The 27571-nt window shown below is 37.9% G+C and overlaps 1 protein-coding gene across 1 annotated transcript in view; it reads right to left on the bottom strand.

Annotated features, from left to right (window-relative positions):
* The window catches only part of LOC132698910 (uncharacterized), a 310716-nt gene that overhangs the window by 253231 nt on the left and 29914 nt on the right, over positions 1-27571 (bottom strand). The gene's annotated exons all lie outside the window — the stretch shown is intronic.

The raw sequence follows: 27571 nt of genomic DNA, 5'->3' as shown, positions 1-27571 counted from the left end.
ACTGTTTGTGTCGATTTACGGGCACAAATTAGGGAAAAATTAGCCACCATCGTGTCTATACCGCTTAAACAACCAAAATGCTAAAATACGTACAGAATTACACTAAGGGCGCCGAACCGTCTGCTGCAATTCAGCATAATATTAACTCTGCACTTGTCGCTAATTTTTTTTACACCTTAATTCCTTTTTTTGCCCTAAAATTTAATGGGATTTCAACATATTTTGAGAAAATACTGCCGTAAAAATACAGCATCCAAACATTGACGACCTGCCAGCGGCCATGTTGATTGTTGGAAGCCACAAGGCCCCATGGGTCGAACGTCAGAAAATGCAATTAGAGCTGCCACTGGTTAAAAACGAGATTTCACATTTCGCGCATGCGCATATTGGACGGAACTTCTCAAAATTTTGTTACATAGTTGCTTCACGAGTTCCTGTACTATATGTCTTGTAGCTATATGGGTTAAACACATCATCAAGTCTTTCAGTTTCTTCTATATAAAGCGACCCGCTCGTCGAACCAATTAAAAACACGAACGTTCTCTTTCGAGTCGATCTTATTAACCGGAAACGATCATGACGGGAGAGAAAAATAAATTTCGACCTCTCTCGGGAACGGGGCGAAAAGAAAATAATATAGACTGGCGCGCACTATTAGTCATCCCTCTTCCGTCGAAAGCCGGGAACACTTGCATCGAATAAACCCAATCAATGCAAATTTATCGTTCCCAATTTAGTCGGTAACCAGTGCGACGTTAAAAGTTCTTACGTCGCGCCTTTGACTGCGTCCATTATATGCGACGCTCGACATAACTAGACAGCGCGGGTCGTTTTTTTTTAAGCGAAACGGGGATGACTGTTTTGTCAAGGAGGTGCGAATTTTTTAGAAAATTTTATTTGTTTCGTTTATTAACATTTGAGCCAAGCTAACTATAAGAATCGTCATGCTCTAATTTGCGAAACAGAAGTAACAATTTAATGTATCTAAAACAATATGTAAGGAGTAGTAGTGAGTAGTTGTAGTTGCAGTATAATGAAATTTTCTCATAATTTTTAATTGCTCTCCTTGTCTTTCTCACCCTTGCACAGTGGAATGACCTTATGGGAACAGAGTGACATGAGGACTTTTAATTGAAACTTTTAATCTGGAAAAGCTAGAAATGAATTTTATACGCAGTTATATTGTACAAAAGGCAACGTCTTAAATTCAAAAAAAAAATTGTTACTTTACATGATTTAAACCAAATATAGTGCGTTTTACAAAAACCTATCTTTTTTATATGCATATAACTTTGCTTAAATGTCATCTATATTTTTCGTCTTGAATTTTTTGGAAAGAAGTAGCTTTCAATTTTATTATAACAACATATTTTTTTATAAAACAGTAAAAACCTAGACAGGGTGTTCAACAAAAATGAGTCTTTGACAATCGTTCTTTACTGACATATTTTTGTAGAATTTTCATAATTTTAGTAATTAAAAAATTGTCACCTCCGACATTTCATAAACAATTAAGATGGCTGACAATTTCTGCAGTTGCATCTCTAATAAAATTATATTGATATTTTGTTAATTTTGCGGTGACTGGAATATTTAATGCTTCTTCCTTACTAATACACTGTTGTTTTGGCTTCTCCAAAATAATTTTATATTTTTGGCATATTCTGGATGTTTTCCTAAAACGTCTGCGACAAACTTTAAATTTCAGTTGTTTTCCTGCAGCAAAACGTACATGTTCTTCTGGAAAATTTCGGACATAATTCGTATTTATCCATTTTTGGCACTCACCTAATAATATCCCTTTTATTTAGAATTGTAGGGAATTTTTTTTTAGCTGAAACCCATTACCTTCCCGAACATAAAAACGATTTTTTTCTGTGGAAATGCACTACATTTTTATTTCAAAATCATTTATTTCAGTTGCACAGAAAGTTAAAGTAATTTTACATTCTAAATATCCGTATAAAAAACAAAATTGCGAAAAGACATCCAACCCAATGAATTAAAATTAAAAAGCATTTCCACAGAAAAACTTCATTATTTTCTGTTAATCAAGACTTCAAAATACTACTATAATAGGATCAATCGTAAATATATACTACTATAAAATAATAATACTAAAAATATAAATATTTTTTTCCTAACTGATCTCAGCTAAATGAAAGTTGAGCCTAATTATACAGGGTGTCCCAAGTGCCATGGGCCACTATGGTTATCTTGGTAACTATGAGAACTACAAAGTTGGTCAAATTAAAAAATTAAAAAATACCAAATTGAAAGACGTCAAAAATACAAAAAAATGTTCCTTACAAATTTTTTGTAAAAATTATACTTTTTGAGATTTTGGAAAAACCCGCGTAGTTCCGAACAATTTTTTTTTCTTAATGTGAAACCAGATTTTTAATATACCCCAAAAACTGTATATTTTATCTCATTTGAACAACCTTGTAGTTCTTATGGTTCTCGAGATAGCAATAGTAGCCCATGGTATGGCAATTGGGACACCCTATATATTAAAGTTTGACTACCAACTATCTCGCCAACGTTTAGATGGTCGTCCAGCAGGTCTTCTGCCATGGCGTACGTTGTTGCGAATTATTATGGCCATTTTGTCGGGACCCATTCTACTGACATGCTGGTTCAATTCTCTTCTTCTCTGCCTTATCCATCTGACAACGTCATTTGTTTGGCACTTTTCTCTAATGTCTACATTTCTCTGTCTGTCCCTCAATGTGTATCCAGTTATCATTCTTAGGGTCTTCATTTCAGTAGTTCGTAGGATTTTCTTTGTTACTGATGTTTCAGCTCTGGGTTGCGCACCATATGTCATCACTGGTCGTACGCAGGTTTTGTATATTCTTGACTTACATTCTGCACTCAAATGTTTGTTTTTCCATATGGGATATTTAAGATGTCCTGATATTGCGGCAGCTTTGTTGGCTTGTTTCCTTACTTCTTCTCCCAGGAATCCAGAGCTTGTAATTTTGAATCCCAGGTATTCGAGTGACATTATCTGATCAATAGTTTTGTTTTTTATTACCAATTTGCACCGTAGAGGCTCCTTTGCAATGGTCATGCATTTGGTCTTATTTGTAGAAATTTGCATGTTAAGTTTTTCTGTCTGTCTGTTAAAAGCTTGTAGCATTCTTTGGAGGTCGTCCTCTGACTCTGCAATAAGTACTGCGTCATCGGCATAGCATACTATGTTTACTTTATGTATTCCCATTCGATATCCTAATCCAGTATTCTTCACGGCTTTTATTAATTGGTCCATGATTGTGTTGAATAGCAGAGGGCTGAGACTGTCGCTCTGGCGGATACCAGTTGTAGTTCGGAGATGCTGCGTTAAGGTAAAGTTTGTTCTTATTTGGGTTGTTGTGTTTGTGTTTAGGTTGTCACTGCCGGTCCCAAGCCCGGATAAAGGAGGAGGGTTCTTAGGTAAGACTAGCAACCTGCATAAGGTAAAACACGCACATGCTCAAAGCACCGGTAATACAGCCTCGGTAGCAGATCGTAGTAGAAAAATGTTATATTTTCGTGATCGCAACACTCCAGCAATTATATTGAGATAATTGGAAAAGCGAATCCTGTCGAATATCGAATTTTGTAAATTCAAAAACTTAGATGTTGATATATTTTTGCATAGTTTGTTCATTTTATTATTATATTTCTGATAAAAAAGTCGACTTATTTGGGTAAAAATTTCAAAAAACCATTAATCAGTTTTAGGCAATATAACAAAAATATTAAAAATATTTACTAAAGTCGACATTTTATACTAGATTTTTTTATATTTGCTTTTCAGTGGCATTTCATTTAAATAGTAGTCAAATTTGTAATTAGACGCGTTTGAAGCAAAAAATTAAACGCATAAAGATATCTATCACCCAAAATCACAATGAAATGATAATAATTGGACTTCTTTCTAAATAATTGTATCAATTTAATTCTAAAAATATAAAGATTTTTTTTTTGATATTATACTACGCCCTGCCTGCGAGAATTTGTTATTATACAGACATTGCACTACATTTCCTCAAGATTATTCTTCTGGCCAGTATACAGTCTTATCCTTCAAATGCTCAGCAGAACTGACGCCTCACGCCTTTTTCGGCTTTAAAGCCATCTTAACTATTTTATTAGGCCTCGTTCGAACCCAGTCATTTGTATCGTGTGGTTATTCTATTTGCCATCGGCCACCGATACCATACCCTGAGATTTTCCGTTATTTTTCGCTCTGTAGGGAAAGGAAAAACTTTGTTTGTTGTGGTTAGAAAATGTGGTGCCATCTGTCCATCATTAGTGAAACTTTGTGTAGTTCTGGTTAGTTATCTGTAATTTATTTGGCTGGTTAGGAATCTGTAATTTCGTTATCTCAAGATCTGTCCCGAATGCGAGAGATGCAGAAGTTACATCTACTACTTGCTTGAAATTTATATAATAATATAAGAAATTTATATGCTTATTATATTATATTATTATTATATTATGCTTTGCTAAATAAACGCATAGTCCGCTATATGTTTAAGAATTTGGGTTCACACCAATTGACTTATTCTGGTGCTGACTTGATTGACGGGTTTTACGAAGACTTTTTTCACTGCGCGTCTGAATTTGAGTTTTTTTATTACTCGCAACCTCAACTTTACTCCCTAATAATCGGCCAATTGAGTCGCGACTCCCCATTTACGGTCTTTTAAGTTCCAATAATGAAATGAGTGTCATTTTGTAAGTTCCATAATAACGTTTAATGTCATTTCTAGATCGAGGCTGTCGCTAGAACTTTTTAGAGAAAGTCTGAAATCATCCTTTGCCCTGACCATAATGGAGCACGCTAGTCGTTTCGACGACACCGTTAACTATGCACGAACCAAATCGACGTAAATATCACCTCCGAGATCTCACCGAAGCGGAGTATCAATATTAAAGATACGAGAGATACCGCCAGGGCCCGTAAATACCGGCCGCATCGCCAGGCATCTCTCCTAAGGCGAACATTCGGACTTAAATATAACTCCCCCGATTCGCAGGCCCGCATGTAGCCCCGTATAGGTTTGCAATTCACCTGATGGACGTTCAAGCTGTCAGGGAAACACGTTTAATTTGGAGAGGGCGCGTCGGTCGAAGCATTGATTTTTATTGAAATCTTGTCACGAAGTTTTGGGGGGCGGCACGGGCTTGGCAGGGGAAGGCGGTTACGTGCCCGGAATACCGCAGTCCCGTGGCACTTTATTTGTTCCGGACGGTCTAGGCGTTTACAAATAAAATTTCACGATTTGATCGGGCAAATAGAGGTAAACCTGCGACCCTACACACATCGATTTATTAATAACTGGAACTATGTGAAAAATAAAAATTATTTGCGTTCAGTACTTTAAAACGGAGAGAAACTGTTTCGCGGGAATTTTAAATGGAACACCCCATATTTTATATTGGTACGTAAATGAGCAATTAATTTGCCATCTAAAAGTACCAAACTATGGTATATATATCTTCACATGTCTAGATGCACTTGAATTTATCATTTTATCGCATTTTCATAGTTAAAAGTTGCATTTATTTGAGAAATAAAATAATTTGGAAACGTAGATTGAACTTGTTTTAGATTTATGGTGAGTGTCAAAGAATTGTTTCAAGAATGTGCAGAAGATTTAATCCGCATTTGTCATCAATGTATGACAATGAGTTTAATCTTGAAGCAAATTTTGGAAACCTGCGAAAAAGGCAATTTTCAAAACCTATTACAAACTCAAAAAAAAATGAAACCAACGTTTTAGCATATATTCCGAGTGCTAAAGATGATTCAGGCATATCTTTTTCGTCCATTCAACGGATACTGGAGAAACCTAATATGCATAATTACAAAATAATTACATTGCAATTTCTTCTCCCTCTTTTTAATCATTTTCAGTCAACAGAAAATCCAAACTATATTATTTGAAATATGGATATGCGATTGTTCTGCTTTTTCTATATGTTTAACAGAATTTACCCAACTTTGTAGAGGGATATTAAAAACTTCGGTTTCTATAATAATAATAATAATAATAATCAACTTTATTTCACATTGTTTCATAAATACATTACCTAAACATAATATACCAAACACAAAGGAAATCGGCGTCATAAAAGGAAAAAGCACCAGATATTGTTACAAATTTCAATTACATCGTATTTACAATTATTTAAATTTTACAGAAAAAAAATCTTCTATGGAGTAAGGTTCTAACTCTATCAATAACTTTTTTATTGTATATTTAAAGATTTTTAGAGTTGCAATTGTTTTTACCTCATTTGGTAATTTATTATACAATCTCAGGCACATATAATAAGGACTCCTTTCAGTTAAGGTTAAACGGTGAATAGGGTAATTTACATTTAGGGTTCTGGTATTATATCTATGAAATATCTGTGGTTCGAAGTCCTTTCGATTTTTAAAGAAGAATATCAATGCTTCATAAATATATAAAGCATATACAGTAAAAATATTTCAGTCTTGAACACCCCTCTACAGCTCTCTCTAAATTGCATTTTTTTGACAGTCCGAAGAGTTCTCTTTTGAACCACGAAAATTTTCTGTAGTTGACCACTACCCCCCCAAAAGATAATTCCATACCTCATGCGCGACTGAAAGTTTGCAAAGTACATAATTTTTAAAGTTTCCTTATTCATATAATTTGCAACAACTCGAATTCCATAACAAATTGAATTTAATTTATTTAGCAGATAATCAATACGTTCAGACCAATCAAGAAATTCGTCAATTTGTAAACCTAAGAATTTAGTGTTATTTACAATAGTAATATTTTCTTTACCTAACCGTATTCTTAATGGTATTTCAACTCTACATAATTTAGTTCTAAACATAATTAACTTCGTTTTCTCTTTGTTTAATATCAATTTATTTCCTAGAAACCAGTCATGTGCCCTTGTAAAAATATCGTTGCCTTTATCACTAACGTCAGTGAGATTATTTCCACCTATAAGCAGGTTGGTATCATCCGCATAGCATATTATGCTCTCTTCTTCTGACTGTGTTACTAAATACAAGTCATTCACAAAAATGATAAATAAAATTGGACCAAGAATACTATCTTGTGCTATGCCCAGACTATATTCCTTAATATCCGAAAAATAACTAGTGCCATTTTGGGTTATTCTTACTTGTTGCTTCCTTCCTATTAAGTATGATTCAAACAATTTTAGAACATTACCTCTTACACCATATAAATCCAATTTTTTGAGCAATAAATCCCTGTCTATACAGTCGTATGCTCTAGAAAGATCTAAGCACGTACCTAAAGCTATTCTTTCGCCCTCCAAGTGTTTTAAAATTGTTTTTATAAACTGAAATATAGCGGTTTCTGTTGATTTATTAGCTACATAACCATGCTGATGATTGTTGAACATTTTATATTTATTAAAAAACTCTAGGAGTCTTTTGCAAATAGCCATCTCAAATATTTTAGAAAACCCGGGCAAAAGGCTAATTGGTCTATAATTGGTAATTATTTCCGGATCTCCCTTTTTATAGATCGGTTTTATTAATGCTGTTTTAAGTTGGTCTGGGAAAACGCCATTTTCAAGTGATTCATTAATCAAAAGACACAACACTTTACTTACATACGGGACAGAAATTTTTATTATACTGGTTGGAATCTCGTCTATTCCACTACTATGTTTATTTTTAATTTGTTCAGCCAAATGACAGATTTCATCTGGTGTTACCGGTGTTAAAAACATGGACTGTTTACGGGTATTTTATTGGAAAATGGCCTTTTTTCTAGGTTTGATTAGGATCCTCACTCATACCAATGTCAGCCCCTAAACTGTTTCCACCCAAAATCTCATTGCATATTGACCACATGCATTTGGTCATAAGTTTGAAGACATTGGAGTTAACACGGGGAAAAACATTGTTGCGACGAATGGCAGATTTCAGGATTAAATCTGCAGTGGTAAGGTGGAAGACTTAAAACTGTATGCCCTAGATTTTTTGCATAATTATCACAGACGTATTCCTTTTGTAGGTTCAAGCTTTGTAGAACCTCAATTAATTGTTTTTTTTTATAATCTTCGTGAAAATAAATGTCGTTATTATACATGTAGCTTTGGATTGTTGCTTTGGTATCACATGAGGAAGGGGTTTTAGTCAACTGTCTACTGTGATAACTTGCATTCTTGATTACAATTACGCCGTTAGGAGGAATGTTTGGAACTAGTTTGTTTTTAAACCAACTTACAAATAAATCAGCGGTGGTGTCTTCATAGTAATCCAGAGAAGAATCTTTAATATTTTCCGCAGACAGAGAAAACTCATTTGGAATAGAGCCAGCATGCAAAATAGTTATTCTTTTACCTCTTTTTGATGGCGCGTTTGTTTTACACTTATCAGTTGAGTCAACCCAACCCTTTTCCGGGGTATCATAAGTGCCGAACCAGGTTTCATCCAAGTAAATAATTGGCCTTTGTTGTTCTCTGTAAATCCTATTTTTTTCTAGATATTCCAGTCGCCATTTAAGAATTCTAAAAGATTCCATTAAAACCTGCCTTTTGTCAATTTTTTAAAATCTAAAACCATGTATTGAATACACTTCCATAAGGTAGTTCTGCCACAGTTAACACCGTTTCATCTTTTTCAAGCCTCCTAATTAAGATATCTAATGTAGGCACGCTTTGTTCCTCGTATAACTGGCAAATTTTACGCCGTATTATATCTTGATCACTTTCATCTACACTCGAGAAAATGTCAGCATCGCTTCTTTTTTTCCTCGCTGAAATGGGATTATTGACAATTTTCCATACAGTTGATGTTGGAATTTTCGTCAATGTGGCCGTTTCTTCTAAAGACGGCACCACGTGCAATGAGAGTCAAATAAACATTGTTTATAACTTCCTTAGTCTCAATAGAATAGTGTTTTCCACATTTGGGCTCGATCGTATAGATATATCTATACACCGTACTAGATTATGCCGAATAAACGCTTCTGGTTACTATTAGGTGCTATTATTTTTTAAGATATTTAAGCTGCACAACTGCAAAAAATTAATAGTTCTGCATTTAAGATTCTCATGCTGGTTGTGGTCCAAAATCCATGTATATTTTATAGTTCATAGTTCAGAAACTACGGGTGCGATTCAAAACCCGATGATACAGTTTTTCGAGTTTCAAAAAGTAATTTGCAACATCATAACGAAATTGCAGTCATACTAAATACTGTACGTCGCTGTTTGCGTAGACTTGGCAACTTGAAGCTCGTTTTTTACAAATCACTCTGCGAAAAAAATTAAAGAACTTTGGTCTACAATATTTTAATTTTTTTTATAAGGGACTGCAAACTAGAAGTTGGAATGTCCTGTATATTATTTTATAAATTTCCTATGGGAAAATAAATACAATAAACAATAAGACGGAAAATTTGTACCTTCCGTATTCGGTCGGTGAGCTTTAAAATTTAGTTTCAAAATGTACTTGAAACGTTCAATGTGAATTTCGACATAGATCAGTATACATCAAGGTAGCGACTAATAACCACGAATTAAACGCTGCTCACGCATACCGTCGCCTTCCTAAATCCACAACTTTATACTAATAACCCCCCCGACGTATCCGCACGACCGAATTATTTAAGCGAACTCATGAACTCCCTCAGCAAACCTCAGAATCTCATCTTACGGGATAAGCTCGCCGGATACGTCCCTTTTATGGATCTACCCCATCCCTCCCCGCGAAATCCGCGAACCTCACCGTTCCGCAAACATTTATCCCCGACCTCTTACGTGCCTGAGACGCAGTTCCCGCCCGATGGGACCTTCGGGTTACTTATACAAAATCGAAAGGGAGGCGCGACATACTGCGGACCAACAAAACTCTTAATGCATTCGAACATTTCGAATGGTTTCGCATACTAAGGACTGGTTTTTCATTGTAAAGTTAACCTACAAATTGGTAGAGTAAAGACATAAGGACGTTTTATTTTTAACCTCTTTAATTCGGACATCGAGAGATCGTTGATAAAGTCCACGATCAAAAGGCTCAACTTTTCCCTAAAGTCTCGATGGCAAAAAAAATTGTAAAATTTCGAATGTGATTGTTGTGTTGGTTGCATAACAGTTAATGCTTGTCTGGTTACGCTTGGATATGACGTTAATTGCACGAACCGACGATAGAGCTCGGGTATACGGCCGTGGTGTCAGGTGTGGGATCTAATTACCTCGACTAAAGGGCAGTCGAATCGCGATTGAGCCGGATTGCAGTTTTCCGAAACGTAAACTTCTGCAGCCGCTGTGGATTTTAATGAGCGCGCACTGTTAGTTATTTTTAAAAGTGCAACGAATATCAACAAACCGGTCGACTTTTCGGAATAACGAGTGGCAATGCATGCGAAACAAAAGCGGCAACAGCAAACACTGCGACAACGTGAAGAAAACCCGACGAAATATCGCTAGAAGACGTTTTCATACGATACAAACGAATTCACGTGAATTGCATATACAGGTTAACGACGATGCACTCAAAAGCAAATCGAAGAAAATTTGTAGACAATTAACTGGCGAAATGACAACAATGGAAATAGCTTGATACCTCGAATAAAATTATAAAAACAAGAAAACCACAACATCTAAGAGACAATAATGGATTTCCGTTATTACCGACCGAATCGAAACAAATTCGATCTACTTTCGAGCTAAAACGGTAAGATTTTGTTTATGGACTCGCTATTTCTACACATTATGTGTCAGTTTGACGTCCACAAACTCGTACGGCAATCGTATTGCCATTCCATCACGCCTTATAAAACATTACAGAGAGCTAGATTCGTTCAGCCGGAAGCCGGTGGTGGAAAACGCCCTTAAATCTTCTCCCTTTGTATTCCATAACGTAAGTATTTCTCCTTAACGGTTATGGCGGCTCGAAAGCGAGTGCCGAACGAGAAGATAACGATTCAAATATCGTTACGTACAAACGTTTTGCTGTTTAATATAAGCTTTTTATCTTAAAACCTGAGACTCTAAAGTGGCTGGCACAGCCCTAAACAACCCCGTTCGGTTTCCGCGGACGGAGATACGACGCAAAGAAACGAAACAAGGCAAAAAAGTTTGATATACGACGGACGTTTGTTTTGTCCGGAATAAATCTCAGCGTCAAAACGACTCTCACGTAAATTATACTCTTAATCCCCGGGCCGTAATTTTCTATGACGAATTAGCGTAAAAAAGCAAACGTTATCGTTTTTCATGCGGAGTCCGCGTCCGAAATAAAAAGGCCCGGAAGACAATAAAAGGACGATCTGGCATGCGGACGAGTGGGAGTACCAGACGTTTGGACCTTTCCGGTGACATCTGCGTGTGCCGAGCACGGTTAACGGGGAAACGTACGTTTCCGGGGAAAATGATAAAGCACGCCGGTTAAGGAAGGCCGCAATATGGGCTACCTGTTTCGGGTTGGGTCGGATTGAAGGCGATTTCCCTTAATCGCGCAAACCTAATAGTCCTGCAAGGATTATTTTGGGGAGAGGGGTCTACCGGGTCTCTGTATTTTCGTGACGTGATGCGTGACTGATTATCCTGCTATCCCAAACTTGACTATAATTGAATGTTATTGCGAATTCGTCGAGAATTTATATAAAATTCTTGGTATTTGAGTTTTCTTTCAACGAAGTAAATATCACTAACCAAAGACCTCGTTTCTCTACTGTCAGTTCGTAATTGTGGAAGCAGCACTGCTGCAAAGCCTGTAGTGGTTATGAAAAATGGAATACAGAAATGCGAGTCATAGCCACGTGAATTATGTAAGTTAGAAAGTATTCTTTTATTCGTACGTACGTACTTTTTTATCTCTCCTCTTAAAGGTTCGATTTGATGCGTCTGCTCTCCACCACTGATTTCATAAGTTTTTCAGCCACGAAGTGCGTCTTCTTACCGCACTTGTTTTGCCTTTTATTATTAATTGTAGAATGTGGTCCCTTTCTCCGAGTAAACGTGACCCAGGTAAGCAAGCTCTGTTTCTGTTTTCATTCGCTTTAATATCTTTTCATTTGCAACTTTTTCCGTTAAAGAAACTCTAAAATCATCTTTGTTATCCATGGCTCCATTCCGTAGCTTGACTTATTCTGGATCTTGTCCGCCAGTCTTGTTCAATGTGATACCCAAGTATTTATAACCTCGTTTGACACAAAATGCGCCTCTGCATAGCGGGGGCCACGAGGACGGCACCCACGAGGGCCCGAGAGGCTCTGGTGGGTCTGCCCTCTTTGGCGGATCGGGTGCGGATGGAAGCGACCAGGACTGCTGTAAAGCTAGCGAGCTGCGGGCTCTGGAGAGAGGGAACCTTCGACCCTGGCCCGTGCAATATTTTAAATGGCCGGCCCGGGGATCGCGATGTCATGGACACACCGAGTGACGTCATGACTGCCGAGATGACCTTCTTTGACAAAAGGAAAGAGTGGAGAGAGGGCAGAGTGGGCTCCTGGGATGGATGGGAAAACGGGCCGAGGCTTATGATGGATGGGCCCGCCGTCTCTCGGACTAGGGAGCTGCTTGAACTGCCCAGAAGGGAGTGTAACGCACTAACAGGGGCCTACACAGGACTTTGCAGGCTTAGGAGACATCTTCGCCTGCTAGACACTGAAGACGACCCGGAGTGCAGGTGGTGCATGGGACTGGAGGAGACCCCGTACATCTGCTCACCGAGTGCCCTGCTTTGACATGGGCAAGATTTGGAGTCTTCGGAATGGCCCTGATCGATCCGGATTCAGTGCACGGTATTGGGCTAAAGTTGTTGCTGACCTTCTATAGGAGAGGCGGCATTTTGGACGCCCTCTAGCGCCGTCTGGGGGCATAAATAATATGGTGGTCTAAGTGCTTGGACGCCCGCGATTGGCGCCCCCCTTAAATACCAATATTTTGAGTAATTCATCGCAGGTTTTGGCTCTTCCAGGCAAAAAATCGTGGGCTGCAGAAATAAATTAAGAAACTAAAATGCCTAAAATTTAAAAGAAATTCGGCAAGTCCCAAAATGAAATAACCCGTATTATGCAGAAGAACGCTTTTAGATTCGTTCTTAAAGGTTTGGTTAGTTTTCATAAAATTTATATTGTCCTTCGTTTTATGCGAATTTTCATTTTCGCGAGTGGTTTGAGGTGACGCAAGACGCATAAATCTTACAAAACAAGAAGAAAAAAGCACTAAGAAGTAAAACTTGACCTACCAGTTGAATTTCGTATTTTCATTCAAATAACTCGTCATAATTCACTAGAATAGTGCTCAAAAAGTAGCACCATTTATTTATTTCATCTACTCCAGCAACAATTTCACTCTAGAAACGCGATTAGTTGTATACATATACATGGCGGAGTAAAATGAAAAACCAACTTCCCGTCCATTCGTGTTAGAATCTTATTTGTACCGAGCGCGTTATTAGAACGCCAGCACTTCGTAGTCTCGAGTCTTAAATTGTTACTAAAATTGCTCGACTCGATTAATGCGCGCTTTCAATCGCTGCAGCGCTGCCAGTAAAATAAATGAAAGCAATTCCTCTCAGTCTCTTCGGACGGAGAAATATATCGTAGGTGTGGGTGGTGGGGAATTGATACGAACCTGAGGACTTGTCTCAGTGTCGAAATAAACCCATGCGAGTCACAGCCTCACGAGTTATGTAAGCACGGCGCTGTTTGCGTGGCCAAAACAATGCGACATATCGTTCCAACTATTTGAGCCAGTTCTCAGCGTCCCACTAATCCCCTTATAACGCCCAAAGTTTTCGCCCGAAGATTTATGCTGATCCTTTTATTGATGGCACTTATCGAAGTCGACACGCCACTTGGCGATAGTTGCTGCAAGCCTTGTCTAGCTTTCTTCGCTTTATACGTTTGTAAAAATAATAAGAAAATTAAATTTAAACTACATTTAAAGGTTAGTAAGCGTCTGAGTGTACAATATGCAACGACATTTATTGCGTTGTATTCAAATTTACGTCATATTTTTAATTGGAACGTCCTGTATATTATATTGATGTTTAATAGAATATCTTATTCCAATTACAATGATGTAACACACTTTATATTTTAGTCCACTAGTTTTTCCCAAATCGGCAAAAATAGAAAATTTATATATAATTTCTAAGAGTGCCCTGACTGACAAATTAAAATACGTTTATGTTTGACATATTAGTAAACAACGTTGATGGTTGAATTATCGTCCAAGTCATTATTGTTAAAATAGTTTTTCGTGAATTTAGCATCCACGAAAGGAGTGAGTGAGTGCTTCAAGTATACTTTTTGAATAATAAAAGTGCAACCGCAGCTCCTCGTCAGCATATCAGACTTTATCCAGAGCGTCGAGCTCCTTCAAAACAGACATATCCAAGGCTGGCAAAGAAATTTGCAGAAAACGGTAACGTATTAAATGCTAAAAAGCTATGCCGGAAGCATAATATTTTAATTAAGAAAATAAGGCAAACATATTAAGACTCTATGAAGCACATCCAGTTTCCTCTATTACTGGACTATATGAAGAAACAGGTATTTCTCGAGGATTAATCCACTCAGTTATGAAAGAATTTGAATAGAATGCATTTAAATTTCGTGAAACTCAAAAACTAGGTGTAGAACAATGTCAGAGGATGCCGTTTGGTTTGAATTTTTCAAATAGACATAATGAGAGTAATAATTTTTTGAAAAACATTTTATGGACTGATGAAAGTTCGTTCACTACAAGGAAGGGTTATAATAGACAAAAGACGCGATATTGGTCATTAAATAATCCTAGACCAATATACGAAATAAAAACCCAGGAGTATCAATCAATTAATGTATGGTGTGGTTAGTTAACTGGAGATCATTATTTGCAACACTTAGAGCACCAAATGGAACAATATATAGAAGATTTACCCCTAAATATAAAAGCGTTGATTATACGACAGCAAGATGGTGCCCCTCCTCATAATTTTGTCCATGTTAAAAAAAAATTAACATGAAATATCCCACGGGTTGGATAGGGAACGGCGGAACTATGGATTGGGCAGCCAACAACCTCAACTGAACTTTAATGGATTTTTTCTTTTAGGTGCACATAAAAAATGACGTGCACAGAACTACTTGTAATAATATCGCGTAACTTCGGAAAGGATTTCAGAGGAAATCAATCAGTTACAAGACATCATACAATTAGAATGTATGAGAAACGTGTTCAGGAAAATGGTATTTAGAATAGTTACACAATTTTTTATTTTAGTGTATCTTGTCGTTTCTGGTGTTTTTGTTCTACTTTAATGTGTAAATTTGTAAAAAAAAAGAGTGGACTAAAATATATTGCGTGTTACATCAATGTAATCAGAATAAGATATTCTATTAAACACATGTAAAATATGTCATAAAATAATATTGTTTTGTTTTATACGTCACTTGCAAAAAAATCTTGACTACTAACCCTACATTTTGTTTTTTTGTTTACCTTGATATATCTAAAAACAAAAAATTACAGCCCACTAAAATGTTATCAAGATAAATTGAACCCACGGTACACGATAATTGTTCCTGGTTATAATGCCAGTGTCGCACAAAATGGCGGACTTGTTTTTCCCGGCATTGTTTGGGTAACTGCATTTGGTTGTTTGACGATAATTACTAATTTATTGCTGCAGGCAATAAGTTCATGTTTACCGGATTTCATGTGCTATTTATTACATTAATAATAGTATATTATGCAACAAGTGCGGTAAACGGCATTTGAGTCACGAGTTTACTTGGCACTAACGGAGCACAGCGGAATCAGAGATTACGAAACAAGTGACTTAAGAAGTTTACCAAACGTGTTCCATTTTTGCACAACAAAACACCCATGGCACAAGAAAGTCACGTGGTAAAGTGACGCTTCCCTCAGGCTGGATCGGTGTATAATTACGTATTTTACAGAAGGGACTAGAAAAAATAATTAATTGGCTGCTAGCTAACAACCAATTACTTCTTAACTTAAATCTTTTTTAGCAGTCTAGGCGACTTATCCAGACTGTCATTTTTTTATATGACATCCACACACGTGTCGAAATAAAATAACGCGAGCCATAATTAGTATAATATGTAAACGTGATATTATTTTCGTAGTCAAAAGAGTCGATATATTATGACGGAGTTCGAGCCGGATCCCAGAGCCTCACTAATCCCTTATAACGTCGAAGTTTTCGCAGGAAGATTTATGCAGATCCTTTTATTGATGGCACCTATCAAAGTCGACACAAGTGGCAATATATTTCTTCTATTGACCGATCTCGAGAAACACTGCTCGTCGGATTGCGAGGGAAGGAGCGTGACTGATTTATTCAGTCCGGCGTCGCGCCATCTCCGACGGCCATCTTTCAAACTAAAAACGTTATACGCGCCGACTATGAAGACGTCACAATCAACTCGTACGTTTTTTTTTCTCCATCCCGTCTGTGGATTTTTTCCGTGAAAAATTTATATATTTCCATCGGGTGGTGTATGCTAATACGGATCGGAGGGGATCGACAGCTGAATCGAGAGGAAGAAAAACGGCGCGATAGGATAACACGTAACCCCTTCTATTTCCGTAATGGAAAAGATCTGGGAGCGATACATCACGCCTCGAACGTATTTAAATTAAACATAAATTGGCGTTTGAAGGACCAAAAAATATTCTCCCGTTAGCGGCGAATGTTTTACGGGCGGTGGTTGTAATTCGTTTTATGTCTCGTCGTTCTTTTTCTAAATACAGAAAACGGCTGTATACGCCACTTTTATGACTTTATGAAGTTTGAAAACGTTTTACGACATCTCGAAGGACACTGGGGCGTCGAAAATAAACGTTGCTTATCGCGCTTCTAATTTGTCAGTGGCGCGAAAGTTTCTATCGTCATAATTGAGCTTATTCACCGAACAAGGGAAGAAAGGTCACTCTGAGGAGGCCTTATTTTTATCGCTTGTTGCTTTGGTTAGCCGGTTAAGTCAGTCAGTCAGTAAAAATAATTAAATAACTTTTTACCTTACTATTATGTTGACTATTGTTTAAAGATAAAGATAGCTTTATTTCCTTAAGACTTGAGTTACAAGGGTTGGATATTGCCAGTACAATAAAAAAATAAAAATATAAAATTATCTAGGTATAATTAATTAATTAACAATAATAATAATTATTAATTATTTTAGATAAATAATAAATACATTAAGAATAACACACAACTAATACGTATTAAAAGGTGAAGGTAAAGAAATCCTCAATATTGTAATATATGAGGCGTAGCAATTTGTTTTTAAGAGTGCATTTGAATTTGGTTTGACTAGCTATCTCAGATCGATAGGCAATTTATTAAAAAAAATTACAGTCAAAACAAAAGGACTATTTGATGTAAGAGACAGTCGGTGTATAGTCATTTTTATATCAAGATTCGGACTTCACTTGTACTGAATATTTGAGTTTCTTGAGAGAATATAAAGATTAGAGCTGCTTTTTACATAATTGCACAATTTAGTATGTACGTACTACGAAGTGTCGATAAAGAGAGTCGTGGAAGTAGATCTCGACAAGAAAAAATCCACGGCTTAAACAGTATAGTCCGTAAAATGAGTTTCTGTATCTTAAAGACTTGCTCCGCACGTGCGGAACCTCTCAACAAACCAAGGCGTAGTTGTAGTATATCGAATTAACATTTATTTAAAGTACAACGAGTAGTAATGGAGATTAATAGATAATTTTTGAGATGTACATTGTTGAATACGGTTGGTTTATGTTTTCTGGTAAGTAAAGTAATTACATCTAATGCGTATTCCATGATCTAATTTTGTTTTAAAAATAAGTAATAAATTATCCAGCAATTATATAAATAAAACACATACTTAAATATGATGAAATAAATAAAGTATTCCGATTTAATAACGAAAATTGTTGATAATATAAATTTGTTTAATTTAATTTAGTTTAGGTTAGTAAGGACATATTTAGGTAAATACGTGCGTATTTTATGTCGTTTTGGAAATAATCCCCTTGAATAATACATACTGATATCGACATCGTAATCATTATAACGGTGTGGGCATCATCGTGAATGAAGAAGTGAAAGGGGCGATCAAAGCATTTGCTCCAATATCCGATAAAGTGATCTTACTGCAATTGAACGCACATCCATTTAACGTTAATATAATTCAGACCTACGCACCGACCTGCGATCACTCTGATGAAGAGGTGGAATTGTTTTACAAGCATCTAGACTCGGCAATGGAACTGGTTAATAAATCCGACGTTACTATTGTAATGGGTGACTTTAATGCGAAAGTCGGGAACAGACCGAGAGAAGGTATAGTTGGCGAGTACGGTCTTGGTATGCCAAATGAACGGGGCGATAGACTGGTGCAATTTTTTCAGGAAAGGGAGCTCGTGATTACAAACACTTTCTTCAAGCTGCCTTCCCGCCGCTTATACACATGGAGATCAAACGCGGAAACCCTGGATAGAATTGTACGAAGCCAAATTGACTTCGTGATGATCGGGAAGCGTTTTCGCAACAGTGTTTGTTCAGCGAAGGCATACCCTGGAGCGGACTTGAACTCAGACCACAACCCCGTCATAGTGTCTGTGAGAATAAACCTTAAAAAGTTAAAGACCAAAACAAAAACTAGGATGATCGATACATCTAAACTTAACAACGAAGAACTTAGAACGGAAGTCAAAGAAATGCTCAACGAAAAGTTGCTAAATACTAATACTAGGGAAGAAGACATAGAAACATCATGGAATGTAATTAAACATGCCTTAGTTGAAACTAGCAAAGCCAAGCTCAAGACAGAAACCCGACGTAAGAATAACTGTTGGATGACGGACGAGATCTTAGACCTGATGGAACAACGAAGGCTTTTAAAAAACAAGAACCAAGAAAAGTACTCTCTGCTTCAGCGAGAAATTAAAAGGAAAATCAGACAGGCAAAACAGGAATGGTTGTCCGGTCAATGCAGTGAAATCGAAAGTCTGCAAGCCAAACATGATTTCTTTAACATGCATAAAAAGATTAAAGAAGCGGCCGGATTATATAAACGCAGGTCCACAGGATTACTAATGGACCAACAGGGGAAAGTCATCCTTAATACCGAAACAAAATTAAAGGAATGGTGCAGTTATATAGAGGAACTTTTTGGGGACATCAGAGACGGGCTCATGGACTTGCCAGGAGAAGGACTTGATATAACCAGGCGAGAGGTGGAACATGCAATACGCCTTGCAAAGAGGGGCAAAGCGCCAGGACCCGACGAAACACATTCTGAACTCCTAAAACTACTTTTAGAAGAACAATCACTTAACGTTGTGGTAAGGCTATTTAATTTAATTTACAGGAGTGGTAAAATTCCCAGAGATTGGCTGCTTTCGACATTTGTAACAATACCAAAGAAACAGAACGCCAAATATTGTAGTGATTACCGCACAATTAGCCTCATGAGTCACGTTTTAAAAATATTCCTGAAAATCATTCATGCCCGTATTTACAACAAATGTGAAGAGAATATGAGCAATACACAGTTCGGCTTCCGAAATGGGATGGGTACACGTGAGGCCTTGTTCAGCATGCAGGTGTTGGTGCAGAGATGCCGGGATGTGTCCGTAGATGCGTTTGCGTGTTTCATAGATTATGAGAAGGCTTTCGACACCGTCCAGCACAGTAAACTCATTGAAATACTAAGGAAACAAAACCTAGATGAACGAGATATACGAATAATAGCAAATCTATATTGGCACCAGAAAGCAAAATTAGTAGTGAACGGAGAGATGTCGGATGAGGTTCGAATCATGCGTGGTGTGAGACAGGGCTGCGTGCTGTCGCCTCTGTTATTTAATCTGTACTCCGAAAGCATTTTTGAAGAAGCATTATACGAGAAACACCAAGGTATTATTCTCAACGGTACAGTTATAAATAACTTCAGATACGCGGACGATACTGTGCTTCTCGCGAGTACGCTGGAGGACCTGCAGGAACTTTTGAACTGCGTGGCAGACAGAAGTAGGGAGATGGGACTCAAGCTGAACATCAAAAAGACTAAATGGCTAGTAGTAAGCAAACATGGAGATGTGTGGGGTGATTTGGAGTACGACGGAAAACCCATAGAACGCGTCCAACATTACAAATATTTAGGCTGCATACTTAACGCAGAGTGGGACAACACACAAGAGATAAGATCCCGAATAGAGCAAGCCCGGGGCGCCTTCGTTAAAATGAAGGCCGTGTTATGCAGCCGCGATATCGATTTAGCTTTGAGGATTCGCATTCTCAAATGCTATGTCTTTAGTGTGCTCATGTATGGGGCCGAATCGTGGACGCTGACCGAAACCATGTGCAGAAGACTGGAGGCTTTCGAAATGTGGACATACAGACGCATGCTGCGAGTCTCGTGGGTTGACAGAGTCCGAAATATAGACATATTAAATCAACTAAACAAACAAACAGAAGTCATACACACTATCAAAAAGAGAAAACTAGAATATTTCGGACATATTCTACGCAACACAAAGTACCAAATACTCCAACTCATTATGCAGGGCAAGATAGATGGTAGGAGAGGCCCAGGCCGTCGCAGAACTTCCTGGTTGAAGAATCTGCGGCAGTGGTATGGTGTTAGCGCCAGGACACTTTTTAGAAGAGCGGTGGACAAAGTCCAGATTGCGCTGATGATCGCCAACGTTCGATAGGACAAGGCACGCTAAGAAGAAGAAGAAGATATCGACTGGTCAATACATTTTCTAAAACTTTAGGCTTAGCTGTTTTGAACTTAACTTTTCTTTCTATTGGCGTCTATTGGTTTTTGAATCTTTTGTGAACCGGTACTTTGTGAAATCATTTCAATGGTCTATCCTTCTTTGAGTTTAGTGGTTGTAATATATTTTGATGGAAATGAACTTGTGTATGTAGAACACCTACTAATAATATCATGTTGGTACAAGTTAATACGATTATTTTATGTTTTCGGTTAAGCAAAACTTTTACACTATTGCATATTCCATGACCTAAATTTGTTTTAAAAATAAATAATAAATCATCTAGCAATCGACCGCAAATAGCAAAAAAACTCGGAGTACGACACTCATTTCTCCACCGTTTCGGTAAAAAAACATCCCCGCAGCCGCGAATTGGAAAGTGCCTGGTGGCTCGGTGCCGCGGACCAGATCGAGATAAATTGCTTTCATTAATTTCGAAGAGGCGGCGGTGTTTCCATCGAAAGGAAGTAATATCGCGGGCTCTCGCGATTCCCCGGGTCTCAATTCAGACATCAAACCGTCCCTTATTTCATTATTAGGCGACGCATTAATCGGTAGAGTAATTTTCCTCCGCCTAGGTGAGCGGATAGTTTTTCCAGTGTGCCGTTTGCGGCTCATAAACGTCATCCGGAGGACGAGTAATTCGAGCCATTACGTCGATAAACAGTGGCGCAAAACAAACGCGATATTTACTTTATATTCGACAACGCCGGAACGGCACTTTATTACGTTTTAACGTCGCAAATAAAATCCGCGTTTGTGTCGTTTATTTTTTCGTCGGCGTTTATTTAACCAATCAATTCGGACGAATTCGGACGAGTGGGAAAAAGGACCTTCGACGAAAAATAAAAACGCGGAAGCTGCTAAACGTGACGGGGATGCCAAAAAAAAGGAAGGCTTTCTCGTTCGATTTAAAGAAAACAATGGCGTCCGAGCGCGCTGTCAAAATGATTTTCTTTTGTCTCCCTCCCCTCGCGCGACTGACGGACATTTGGGTGAACTTTTACGTAAGTTCCTAAAGGTTTCGAATAAAATATACGATATGATTTGACACATATAGCAACATTATTTTTACTTAAGTACGTATAATAATCGTGTACATCCATCAACTTTAGCATGTTAACATGTTTGTCTATCCATTGCTTCCGTGGCGTATCCTTGATTTTCTTTACTTGGTCTATCCATCTCCTCCTTCCATCTTTCCCTGTACTATCAGTTTCCCTAGGTTGTCGCCATCTCGTCTTGTGGTGTGTCCAAAGTATTTTACTGTGGACAGTCTGTCTTTGATCTTCAGCTCCCTGAGTATAGATTCATTGGTACGTTTCTCCGTCCATGAAATCCGTAGCAAACGTCGCCAACACCACATCTCAAAGGTGTTTCCATAGTCCAGAATTCCGCTCCATACAGAAAGAAATTTTCATGTTTCTTGTGATGTGTCGACCTTTCCTTATCCTGGAGAGGTTGCCCATGACTCCTCGTGCCATTGCTATTAGTCTTTTCATTTCCTTTTCGGACCCACCCTGGTTACTTGTTAGGGATCCCAGGTACACAAATTCGTCTACATTTTCTATGTTTGTGAAGTTCGGACGTGGAAGTATTCCCGCTCTGACCCACTTTCACTTTCACTAAGTGGAAATCGATTATTCTTAGGAGAATTTTGCTGGCGTGCGATATCAAAAAGATTGTTCTATAGTTTTCACATTTTTTGGTAGAACCTTTCTTATGTAAAGGGATAAATATGGACATTTGCCAGATCTTGTTGCAAATGTCCGATAGTATGTCTATCCCCGGTTCCTTCAGTGCCTTTAGTATTTCGGCATTTATGTGACTTATTTGTCTTCAGATGTTGTATGGCTTCTATCACTTCAGACTTTAATATATTCGGCTCTGTTTCCTCTTCCTCGTATTGTTCTGAATATTCTCCTCCTAGGTCTCGATTGTCACCGTAAAGTTCTTCGCAGTACTGTTTCCGTCTATTCAGAATTTCAGAAATGGTCACATCATTGTAATCGGAATAAGATATTCTATTAAACACATATAAAATATACAAAATGTTCCGTTAAAAAATATATGATGTAGGCTTATATGTCAGAAAATTTATAGTTTTGTTTTATACGTCACTTGGAAAAAAACTTGGCTACTAACCCTACATTTCGTTTTGTTGTTTCCCTTGATATCTCTAAAATCCAAAAGTTAAGACCAATTAAAATGTTATCAAGATAAACTGAACAATTTTTCAAAGAAACTTCCACAGGCTACTGTGAACGAACTTATTATCGCCGTCAATGGAGCAATTTTTGTGGAATACTAGGCTGCACAATTTTCACAATTCTTTACTTTAGTGTGTCTTGTCATTTTTAGTATTTTTGTTCTACTTTAATTTGTAAATAATTATTGTTGTTGCGGTCAGTGAAATAATAAAAAAAATCCTATTTTTGCCTATTTGTCAAAAACGAATAAACAAATATATAATATACAGGGTGTTCCATTAAAAAAAAAGATGTGAGCTTATATGTCAGAAAATTGACAGTGATTTGTTTTATACGCCATTTGGAAAAAAGCTTGGCTACTAACCCTACATTGTGTTTTTTTGTTAACCTTGACATTCTTACCTCTCAATCTCAGGGTCGTGAAAAAGAAACGCATTAATTAATTAAGTTCGTAATTTAATAGTGAGGTAAGACAATGCCTAGGCTAGCTCATTAACAATCAAGAAGGATTAATAAAGTAGGGAAAAAAATACTAAATCAAAGCCAAGTTGGAAGGCGGTGAAAGGCACCTCGGTCATGTCCCGGAAGGTGGTAGGTAGGCGCCACGTGATTCGAAAAAGGTAAACTTATCAACCCGAGGTTCCAACCCGTAAAGGAAATAAACAAGTGAATCACGAACAATAATTTATTTCCTCCAACCTGGTGGTAGGTGTGAGTGTCAAATCTCACCTTCAAGTTTTGGCGGTGCAAAAGAATGTAAGACACTATAATTTAAGACTATAAGTTCCGCAAACCGTTCTTGAAGAGAACAGGCCACTTAAGCTACCCAAACCTCAAGCTGTCCCGAACGTTACACAGCTGTCTGTCACTATCCCGGGAACCAAGCCAAGATGGAATGGTGGCTCAATGGGACAGCCGCAGGTGGGCAGTCCCAGTTAACCCAGCAAAGTCCGTCCGGAAAGCCGGCTGCTCGATAGGGGAAACTCCACAACTAAACATGTACCCAAGAGCCAGCATACACTGCAAGACACCATGTCTGGTCTGGTATTCCGGTGAAAGAAGAAACCACGTGGAAGGTTTGCGGGAAACGGAGCAACAATACGTACATTACGTACTAATTAAAAAAAAAAACCCTAAAATAAAATCGGCATAAATTGAGGAACACTGATTAGGTGGCGAAATGGTTCCAAAAGGTAACTTACCTCGATTTGAGGGTTTTCTGGAAATGTGGGGCAGTGACAATTCTTTTCAAAATCCCTCGTTGAGGAAGATTCCCATTCCAGACTCCAAATAGATCCAAAAGTATGGGAAATCATAAATTAGTGACCAATTTACATATCCCCCTCTTATTGGGGTAGCACTACCGGCCCAAAAAGAAATCGGTCACACAAAAGAAAACCTGCCACAACCCCAAGCTTCAAAAGCTAGCGTACAAAATGCCGGACGATTCAGACAACCAGTTTTATTAAAAGGCTAAACGGGCACAAAAAAATTAGGGGGAAAACGCCACTCTTGCCAACCTAGTCGACGGTACGCCACCAGTAGAACGAACAACCGAACTATATCTGTGGTGATGGCCGTATGGCTCGTGCCAAAGAATCGAGGTTGCGTCAACGAGATCGAATTACCCGAACGCTATCTATGGTGGCGACCGGACGGCCAGTCACAGAAAATCGAGGAAGAATAGGTTAAGAAACAAAACAATGTTTACTAGGCTCGCCAAGGAATACCGAAGCAATGAAAAGCAAATGTGGTCCCTAGTCTCATAGGGTGACAGATGGTAATGAATATGACTCCTTCTAATGCGCAACTAATACTCTGTTTTTTGCATTAGTATCTCTCAGTAAACCGGTGTCACTTAAGAGAAAACCAAGCGAACAAGGGGCCACGCACACAGCCGTTGCAGCATAAAATATTTATGGTTCGGCAACACAGTCGACCGGGGAGTACAAGTCCGAAACTAAAGAAACCGAGTCTACAAAAGAACATGTGTTCAAATCGCAAAATCGATATGAACCTAATAAACAAGAATTTTAATTGTTAAGGAGCACTCGCCAAACAGCAAAAGGTGAAGGAAATGGACAGTGCTATTAATTCTACAAGGTACTAACAAAATAAACCCGTTACTTCGCAAATGTGCCAGCACTTGTACTTTAAAACTGCTAAATTTTACCATTGAAACATGAAACCGTCACAACATATCTAAAAACAAAAAAATTACAGCCGATTATCAAGCTAAATTGAACGCACTTTATATCTTCGATAGGAGAAGCGTACATAACTCCGAGGGATCCGACACGCACCGCGTAGTAGACATAATACGCAGTCACATTTCATTAATCCGACGCTCTCATAAACTACCCCGAAAACGGGCCAAAAAAATCCGGGCCTATCCAACGGCGGCGAAATGATTTATATTATAAAACCGGACGTTTTTCTCGTATATCGCGGGGGATTTCAATAAAAATCAAAACCGTCAGCCCGCGGACGTCGATAAAATATTTGTATTATTTCATTTCGCGTGAGAACCAATAAAGGCGGGTTCACGCACGTCCCGGCTCGATCTCGCCAACATGAAAATGATAAAACCCAATATCGTACCTTTGAGATTCCTTTGTGGCGTTTAGAGAAAACCAGACGATTTAAATTTTCCATATATGTCGGGTCCGCTCTTTATTTCAAATACGTACACCGTTGACGGGTTGTCTAATCCACCTTTGGGATATAAAGGGACCGTTACCACCCCCTAATCAAATGCATGAAATTGAAATACATACATCTGCGGAACACGACTAAGGGTGAACGGTTGCTAAAAGGACCTTATAGATGCACCGGGCCCCATATTACTTGCTAATTCGCAAATTGCTCCTTTTGTCTGGTCTTATTCCGGAATTTCAATTGGCAAATGGTAACTTAGACCGTTGCCAGATGTCCTTCGGAATGTCCGAGTGGCTTATCCATATCGGGCAGATGCCATGAGGAAAGCTTCAATCGGAAAAAACTTTTTAACCTAATTCTCATTTACTAAACTTCGTTTGTAAGTTACCAGTTACACGTTAAGTTTTTGATTCTCTTGAGATTTTACTAAAATCTGCCAACAGATTTGGATAGATAACCAAGTTATACGTTGTTATTGATAATTTTTTGACTTTTTTTAAATTAAGGACATTTGATTTTTGGGCTGGGAGTACTTAATCTTAATCTATCCATTATCAAACAATGTTTAATATACTACTATTTACAAAACTTCTTAATTCCTCCTGCGTTGGTTAGTTATATACTGTTTGAGGAGGGCGGAGCTAAATGAGGGGCATAAACTTGGTCTCGGACGACTGATTCCCATATTGGTGCCACCTGAGTCACGGTTAAGATTATTCGGTTGCGTATAGATTTCTATAGACTCTGGGATTTTGAATTGATTACATGCAAGAATTTTAGTTTTATCGAATGAAATTTTATGTCCAGTTTTGTGATTGTGTTCGGCAACAGCTGATGAGTTTATTTGTGTTAGTCGTAAGGCTCTTTCGTGTTCTTTGAACCTAGTTGACATTTTTCGTCCGGTCTCTCCAATGTATTCTTTGCCGCATATGCATGGAATGCTGTAAACTCCTGGCATCCCAAATTGAATTTTGTCTTTGACGGATCGAAGATGTTGAGAGATTTTTGGACAAGTAGTAAATCTGGTTTTGACGTTATATTTCTTTAGAAATTTTGATATGCGGTCAGTGAACAGTGGCAAGTGTGGGATTGCTTTCGGTTTCATTGCTATTGGAAGGTTGCGGTGAAGTGTATTTTGTGATGGAAAGCTTAATACCTTTAATGTGGAAATTATTAGGGAGAAGAGCAGAGGTAAGGTGTTTTAATTCTGGGTTCAATGTCATCATGTCAAAACCTCGTCCGCTTATAATAGCAATTATAAAAGCAAATAGATCTAATCGATAAGACTCTTGAAATTGCTTCCATCTTGTCCCCACCCGAGTTCAATACACTTTCAAACATGATTCATGACAAGGCTTTAAATCTCCGTTTGTCTTCCACCCAGAATCATAATCAGAAATTTGAAAAACTAACGTCAACACTGTGGAAATCATCATACGCTTCTCAACTACCATGATAAATTCTTTCGCAAAGGGAAAATTCAGTTCTTTCAAAAGGTTCTAACTTTTCCTTGCCCCACGTATTATCTCAAACCCTAAACAAACTACCATCTCAAACAGCTAATGAAATTCGATTTGGAACCGCAAAAATCCTTAAAAAATCAAAACCCCCTAAATCCAAAATCCCGACATCATAATCCTAAAAGCAGATAAAGAAAATTTTAAAAAAATATCCTACGTCATTAAGGCTTGTTGTCTATCAGACTCCGTGCTGACGAGTTTATTTGCCTTAGTCTTAAGGCGCTTTCGGGACGGATCGAAGATTCTGAGAGATTTTTGGACACGTGTTAAATCTGGTTTTGATGTTATATTTCTTTGGTTAAGTTCTGAAGAAGCCAACAATAGTAAGTTCGATTCAAAGAACAACGGACGCAGTATTACAGTAGCTTGTGGAAGTTTCTTTGAAAAATTAACGTATTTAATATGATCTAAATGCAACACCACACATTTAGT

The sequence above is a fragment of the Cylas formicarius genome, unplaced genomic scaffold (assembly GCF_029955315.1).
Source record: "Cylas formicarius isolate icCylForm1 unplaced genomic scaffold, icCylForm1.1 PGA_scaffold_3__17_contigs__length_32017465, whole genome shotgun sequence".
Lineage (NCBI taxonomy): Eukaryota > Metazoa > Arthropoda > Insecta > Coleoptera > Brentidae > Cylas > Cylas formicarius.
Note: the sequence above shows the minus strand (reverse complement) of the source record. Positions and strands in the feature narration are given on the sequence as shown.